The sequence below is a fragment of the Etheostoma cragini genome, chromosome 9 (genome assembly GCF_013103735.1).
Source record: "Etheostoma cragini isolate CJK2018 chromosome 9, CSU_Ecrag_1.0, whole genome shotgun sequence".
Taxonomy (NCBI): Eukaryota; Metazoa; Chordata; class Actinopteri; order Perciformes; family Percidae; genus Etheostoma; species Etheostoma cragini.
Window position 1 is genome coordinate 2,545,407 of NC_048415.1, and position 8,097 is coordinate 2,553,503.

At 40.6% G+C, this 8,097-nt stretch overlaps 1 protein-coding gene across 1 annotated transcript in view; it reads right to left on the reverse strand.

The window, feature by feature from the left end:
• gmds (GDP-mannose 4,6-dehydratase) overlaps positions 1 to 8,097 on the reverse strand; it is a 163,998-nt gene that overhangs the window by 2,290 nt on the left and 153,611 nt on the right. The window lies entirely within an intron of this gene.

An 8,097-nucleotide genomic window follows, 5' to 3' on the forward strand; every position in this document is an offset into this window, starting at 1 on the left:
TTTCTTTCTCTCTCTGGCTTTCTCTTTCTCCCATTTCTATTTTCATCTTAATTTCTGGGAGGATTTCTTCTTCTTCTCTCAGGCATCATCTGTACTATGTTTGTATCAGAATCACACGTGCTGGCCTCAAGGGGTCTAATAAAGCGTCGCGGTGAAACCTGATACTGAAGAGTCTCATTTCTTTTCAATTAACTGATACCGTGGTGATTATGTTTCTTAATCCTGCAGCTAATTCTAAAATGAATGAATCCTTTAAGAAAAGCAGTTGTTGAAAGGATAACAAAGACTTCCGTTTTGCTTTTAGAGCTTTCTCAAAACGTGTGTGCTCGTCTCACACACGTTATGGCCCAAAGTATGTGGACACCCATGCATTTCACTCACATGTGATTGCTGAGCATCTCACTCCATACCCACTGGGCAGTCATTGCTGCTATCCTAGCCTACACACTTCTGGGAAAGCTGTCCACAATATTTTGGATGCTGGATGCAGGGATTTCCTTCAACTTAGCCACAAGAGCATTAACGTTGATTTATAGGAATGCTTTAAGGGATTCCAGTGTAGCTACAGAGTATGTGCATGTAGCCACGCAGCAGTACATGATTGTGCAACGGTGGCAACGGAGATATCACAACAAAACTGATAGAATCTTCCGGTAGAGAAATTAAAAAACTACAGTTATCTTGTCCTTTTGATTAACAAACATTTAGTTAAGCAAACTCCACTGCCAATAGTCACTGTCACTCTCCATCACGGTGAACCAAAAAACCTCAACATGGCAACCGCATGGAATAGTATATATCAGAATGCCGGAGAGTCGCACTTCTGTTTCTATAAAGTCAAGAGAATGTATGTTTGTTGTCTGTGAACGTCTTTTAGATTTGCTAATTTAAAAGGCCCTTCTAGAAAAGGGAATTGGAAATTAGCAGTAGCTATAAATGCTGTGATACATTGCAGTGGATATTTGTAATGAATTCCCTATGCAGACTGTGTTTGTCCCTATAAAATAAACACTAAATGAAATGAAATAGTCTCATTCACTATTGAAACTAGGCAGACCTTACCACTGTCGCTTCTATCACAGAGTAAATGAAAGAAAGCAAACTCAGTTATTGTGGGGGAAATAATAGAAAACATGATACGGCCTGATCCAATCCATCAGACTGTCGTTTCAGTGACATTATTAACAGGTAAAAATCAAAGCTGAACTACAAATTAAGACCAGGTTATCCCCAAGTTGTTGGATAGGTCTTACACACCAACCTCCACAAAGTGGAAGCATCCAATTATCGGGATTGCAAATAATGGCATTACATTTCAATTAATTGGAACTAAGACGTCGAACCAAAACCACGAAAAACAGCACGAGACCAGAAGTATACAGTCAGCCAAGTAGAAAAAGGAGAGCAGTGTTTTTTTTCTTCTAAAGAACCTCTTGAAAATGTTTTTTTCTGGGTGATCTTATTACGGAGGGCCACTCACAGCAGCACTGGCATAGTTCAGCACTTTAGAGAGCAGGGACCCACATCTCAAGAGAGGCTCCACGGCGCTTAATCACACTCTTCTGATTACATACAAAGGCAAGAACACTGAACACACACATAGTGAACAAGTACAGGCTGATTGAGGCTGGGACGCTGCTCAGTTTGAAAACGCGGTTCAATTCTGGGTCCTTTTATTTTTAACTTCACATGGTGCACACATACAGGCAGCCCGGCAGCAGATGAAAGCCCATTTTCTCCTCCGCCTGTAACGGCAGCACAAACAGCTTGTTCTTATGTAAGCAGCACCGTACATTACTCACATCCATTTTTGGCTCTGAAGATATAACTGGAAACATTTTCAGACTAATTACAGCAATGAGACATAATTTATCATGGAGCTGAATGTAATTATTATAGGGTGACTTATTCCACAATTACATTAAATAATCCACTTGCCTCATAATTATATTGATTAGGTTTTGTAATGGAGAACATTTTGTAGCTGGCAGAAACATCAACTGTTCTCGTCACGGACACTGAGCTGGTCTGAAGCGTTTTTACCTGAACATTAATCACATCTTCACCACTGGTAGGAATCCTTACTGCTCGCTTTGCTGACCAGCTGCATGTCATTGAAAGAGTGTCACGTATCAAAAGTTAACATAAGATGCTACGTCAAATTGGTCTTTTTGTTCCCTATTCTTTATCAGATATAACTGTTGATGTTATTTATGCAAAGTTCTTGTATTGCTGCTTGTGTTAAAGAAATTAAACACCAAGATGCCGGGCTTCTTCGGTCAATGTACAATTCCTTAATCTAAAATATTCTCTAAAAATATTTGAATGATACCCAGGGCTAACAGGAAATACGCAAAGACATGACTTGTATTATCATCATCCTCTTCGTCATCATCCTCTTCATCATCATCATCATCATCATCATCATCATCATCATCATCATCATCATGCCAGGCCTCTGAAACCTCCATGTGAGCTTGGCAGGAGACCATCTGTTGAAATCAGACTCTTGTCTGCTAAGTGTGCCGTCTTAGCAGACAACCACACAGTTCAGCATCCAGGAAGTTAATCCCGCACCTGGTCTTTCTCAAACAGGATTTCTGCAGGTGACAGACATTCTCACCCTCGCAGATCTGTCTGTAGAGTGCGGCTCAGTGGAACAAAAGCTTTTCCAAACTGCTAACAGGAGCGTTCTGCGGCCAAGTGAACTCACCCCAAACAAAGCATGTAGCAAATAATTCAACACGAACTACTAACAGATGGGAGCAGAATATAATCTTCATATGGATCCGATTTGGAACCAAACCCAGAGTTTTGGTGCAACCTGTTTAAAGCAGCGCTCTGCCCATGTCTGGAAATATGCAGCAGTGATAATAACAACAATTGATGGAAGTAAGACCAAGATCAGCCGTGACAAAATGTGTCCCTCACCCTGCAGGTATTAGACATCTTCAGAGATTAAATGACAATATGAACCACGCCAACTCACCATCTGAGACTATGTTACAGGCCTGTGAGTGAGCATCACAGTCTCTGAGGACCGATGTGTATCACAAGTAGGAATTAGGAGTGGGAAAGCGCACATGCAAATGGTTTTATACGTGACCTGAAGCTGGAAAAATTGAGACAAGTTGTATTTGTTACGATGTCTCTGATGGATTCAGAGCAGGCAGAGTAGTGGGAACACAGAAACATCACAGCTGTTACTGGTAACCATTATCATCATGATGCCCTCCTCCACCTACGCTACACACTAGTCTGAAGATTTGCAATTTACTCATAACAGTAAACACAATGTTACTCGACAGGGACACCCAGAAGTCACAGCTTCTGAAAACGATGGATGAAACTCAGTAAGCATTGGCCTCGGTGGTTGTTGCTTACGTCTCAGCCATGACATATATGCTCTAGCATGTTCAAAATACTTTGTCAGAACAAAAAACTGTACCATAGTTGCTAAACCAATACAACAATTATTTAATTCAAGTTGCTAAATTAATTCAAATAGAAGTCCACCTCACCATAAACTGCACAGCGAGGTGATCTGATGTTCTCATAGCGATGCTCTCAGCTAAGCTATTGTTGTCATGTACAACATTGTTTAATTTTCATTATTTCCAATGAACCTTTGTTCACTTGCTAATTGGTTGAACTGATAAATCCACCATAACCATAGTTGAGTTATAACCACAACACAAAGAAAGAGGAAGGTAACCAAAAAGAGTCACATCCGGCAGAATTTCCAGCAGAATAAGAGCAATCATGTAAGTGGAACTTCATGGATATAGACTAAGCTAACTCTAATCATAAAAACATAAATAAACAATGTCAATCATCTCTGTAACTGCCATTTGTGATGTTCTTAAAAAGGCATGGACGAAGAATGACGTCTTGCCAATTTTGGGCACCAGACCAGACAAAGCCAATATGGGTAATGTTTCTGACTTAGAACTTATTTTGTCATTTGGTTTGGGGTACTTGTTGAAAATTTGGTTTTATCAAAAGCTGGCTGAGAAAGAGAGCATGCCTCCTCTATGGGACTGTTATTTATATAATCTTGTTCTGTTCTCTTCAGCTTTAATACACATTTTCACTTTAATATCTGCTCGCCAACTGCATGGCCTATCATACCCCATCTCTCCCTTCTTGGCTTTTTCCTGACACTCTCCACCCTATTAAAGACGAGACGCCATAAAAAATAATCTTTTGAAATGTAACAGTGAGAGACGAATAGAGTGTGATCACGGTTCATGAAGCACACAGGCAATAAAAGGCACTCAGAGAAGGCATTTAACGCAAAGGAATTCTGGTATCAATATAAGGCCTTTCCATAAATCACACGGCACGCTGGGGCTGACCTCCAAACATAAGGACGCGCGCACGCACATACGCACATACGCGCACACACACACACTACTTGTATGTGAAGAAAGGAAGTAAAACTGCTAAATGTCCCTAATTTTATTTAGTTTTCTTCCGACTGGAAACCCACACACTTACAGAGGACACATCAAAGGTTTTCAAGAAAACAACTCTCTTCTCTTTCCCTCTCTCTGAGGATTGCATGCTGGGAGACTATGATGTGGTTTTGGAAGTCCAGTAGCGTCTCTGGTATTTGTACAGTAGTGGACACGAGGCGGTGAAAACAGAGAGCTCAAAGAATCTCAGATAAAGCGGCCGAGAATGCTGTGAGAGACAGAAGCCCGCGGACTCCCTGTCCCCCAGCAGACCCAGATGTTCGGACCAGACCCAGATGCTCTGACCTTTCACCTCGCTGGTGTTTTGATGGAAGAACTCAACCCTGAAGCTGAGCTTTTTATACCCAGCATGACTTGCCATTACGACAGCGATAGGGACACAAAGATGAAAAAAATCCACTCTGCCTGCAGTGCCCCGTAGCTGCTGCCTTTCTACGGGAACATGGAGGCAGCTTTGTTGACCGCGAGACCAGGTGTGTGAGCTGGTATACATGTGTGCAGGTCGGGACACACTCCCAGCCAAAAAAAAGAAAAGGCTTCATCGCTCTTAGTTGTTCAAGCTCAGAGTCACAAATCTGTCACTGGTCAATTTCTAAAGCACCTCCACCAGCATCGCCTCAACTTACTTTAAAGCACAAAAGGCTCCAAGTTTCAGCTGGAGGGAGAAAATAGGAGACTTATGTGCTAATGTGCACACAAATGGTGGTCTACGTTATTTAAAATTCAGAATGATTCTTAGTGCAAACCTTGTACAATATGCTTTGTCAAAATATGCTTAATGATAATGAAAATAACTAAAGTGAATTTGACTGAATGTATTTATACAATCAGACAGGAAGTGCATTTCAAAAACAACATCAGACCAGTGTTTCTTTGATGATTAACCTAATTGAAGTAATTAGGTTCATCAACAAAACTTTTCTAAAAGTTAGCTTTTCTCTTTGAAAACCCTAGAGTTGGACTCCTTCAGGGTTTCAAACCTCTTCAAATGGAACAATGTGAGACATAACATCCCACAAGTAAAATTATAATATATTTACATATTATGCAACAACTGAAGGCAAGAGTAGACATTCCTTGGCTTCAAGGGTCACCAGCCAAAAAGGTGGAGAACCAGTATACTACAAGATAGATTTATAGAATTTATATAGTGTACATATTTTGTCTTTTTGTGCTAAATGAAAAAGAAAGAGATAGAGACTTCTTGGCTTCTAAGTGACAAATGTAGGGATTCATTTTCATCTACATTTTTTTTTTTTTTAATGCATCAAATTGCAATATTTATATTTTTAGATTGCTTTGGAACTATATCACTGTAATGAAGCTCACTGGATTGAACTGAGCGAGATTTCAATGTTACAATCAATATAGGCAATGTTTGACATTTTTAATATCTTAAATTGCTCATTTTATGCTCATTTTCAGGTTCATAATTATATTTAGAGGTTGTACCAGAATAGTTATATGTGGTTTAATATTCAGAAAACACCGTATATTTGTTGTACTGCACTTTTTTGGAACTCCTCTTTTCACCCTGTATGTTGAGCTCTCTGTTTTGGCAACAGAGTGGGACATCACACTTCTGTTCCATCTTTGTTGGGAGTCGCACATGCGCGGTAGCTAGGTAAGTACTGCTAGGTAAGCATTATAACGTGTGTTACAAAGTGAGGCACATTTGTCACGGACTCCATTAGAGCTGTATGGAACGGTTTGTGAACAGTGTTTTCTGTTGGAGATGGTAAGTCCCTGTGGGGTAGATTTGGGGTTTTTCCACTTTGTAAACCTATCACATGCAAAAAAAAAAAAAAAAGATATATAACACAATAAAGGAAAGGGGAAAAGCCAAAAAGCATAATATTGACACTTTAAAATTCAGTTTGTTTCTGTTATATTACCTCTTCAGTTGTTAGAAATAATTACATTGTTTGCATGACAGCATCACATTTACTCTACATCAGCTTGTTCCAGCTCCTGATTAACACTGTATGATGTTTACACAGAGTAGAATATGTAAACTCAAGACTTCATGTTATTCGTTCCATCAAGATCTACAGTTAGCCTGATCTACTTGGCATCTTAAGAAATCCTATGAGGTTCTGTGGCTTTGATTTGATTTATGATGACGGAGCTTGAAAAGGTTCACTGTTTGTGTCCCTGTGTGTTTACAGAGTTTAGCAACACAAATCACTGATTGTACTGTATGTCAATTCCAGAGGTGGAAAATGCACTAAAACTTTGTACTCAAGTAAAAGTATCAATACTTTGATGAAATACTGTATTACTCAAGTACAAGTAAAATTACCTAGGAGTCAGCTAGCATTTCTACTGGAACAGTCTCTGAAGACTTCGGGCCCGGTAGGCAGACTAGATGCTGATTCCACACTGCAGTGGTTCCGGGAGCAATTTCAGTTTTCATTAGTCAAAGTTTTTTTTCTCCTCAGTAAACGGATGGTATTTGTAATGTAGTATAATACAATACTTCACTCAAAAATATAATCAAGTACATTTTAAATGAACTTTAAAAATACACAACAAAACAATTCAATAGAGTACCGTGAGTAAATGTACTTCGTTACTTTCCACATCTGGTTAATTATTTCATTAAGCTAATAACGCATCATTCTTTAGGAACCCAAGACAGTTATTAGCCACTCCCAGCCGTAGATCAAAGGTCAGGTCCTGTGTGTGTGTGTGTGTGTGTGAATGAGAAGGAGAGAGAGAGAGAGAGAGAGAGAGAGAGAGAGAGAGAGAGAGAGAGAGAGAGAGAGAGAGGGAGAGAGGGAGAGAGAGAGAGAGAGAGAGAGAGAGAGAGAGAGAGAGAGAGAGAGCGCGAGAGAGTGCTCTGTGTGAGTTATAGCTCAGGTTTCCTTCCCTGACTCCCCATGCAGCTTGGCCTGCACACAATGTGTTGAGTGACCTCTGAAGGGTGGCCCTGTCACACTGATGAGTATGTACACTACACCACACCACACACAAACACACACCACAGACATGTATGGCGGCCTCAAATCTTTAGAGGCTAAACATCTTGATTTACAGGCAGACCGAAGCAGGACACCACACAACACACACAAAAAACTAGAAGCAATTAGCCGAAAAGCAGGAAAGTGTGAATCTCCACCGGGCGACAGTGAAAGCCGCTCGTGATATTAAAAACTTCCCATCACAAACTGTCACTGCACTTCACATATCCTCGTCTCCTCTCTCTCCCCTGGGCTCTGCTGTGTTGATTGCTCTCCATCAGTGCTCATTAAAATTCCTGGGGGAGCCGTGTGATAAATATTTACGCGGCTGAGGACACACTCCACACACACTCCAAACACACTCGAGCGGCTGTATCTGACTGCCGATAGTGTTAAGTGCCCAGAAGGCTCTGGCAGCGAGAGAGATCCGCAGCCTGCTGTGTGGTTGTATACGTGAGGCGTTTACTGTCAAGATAACGAGAGGAAGGCATCGATTTAGGGCCGTTAATCAAGGTCTAAATGTGTGTTTCTGTGTATGTGTGTCCACGTCCAAGGATAATCTTTTAATGTGTGAAGTTTATAGAAATGAAGAGGAAAATATCGCACATCTGGATCTAAACGCATTTGCAGACACACACACACACACACACACACAC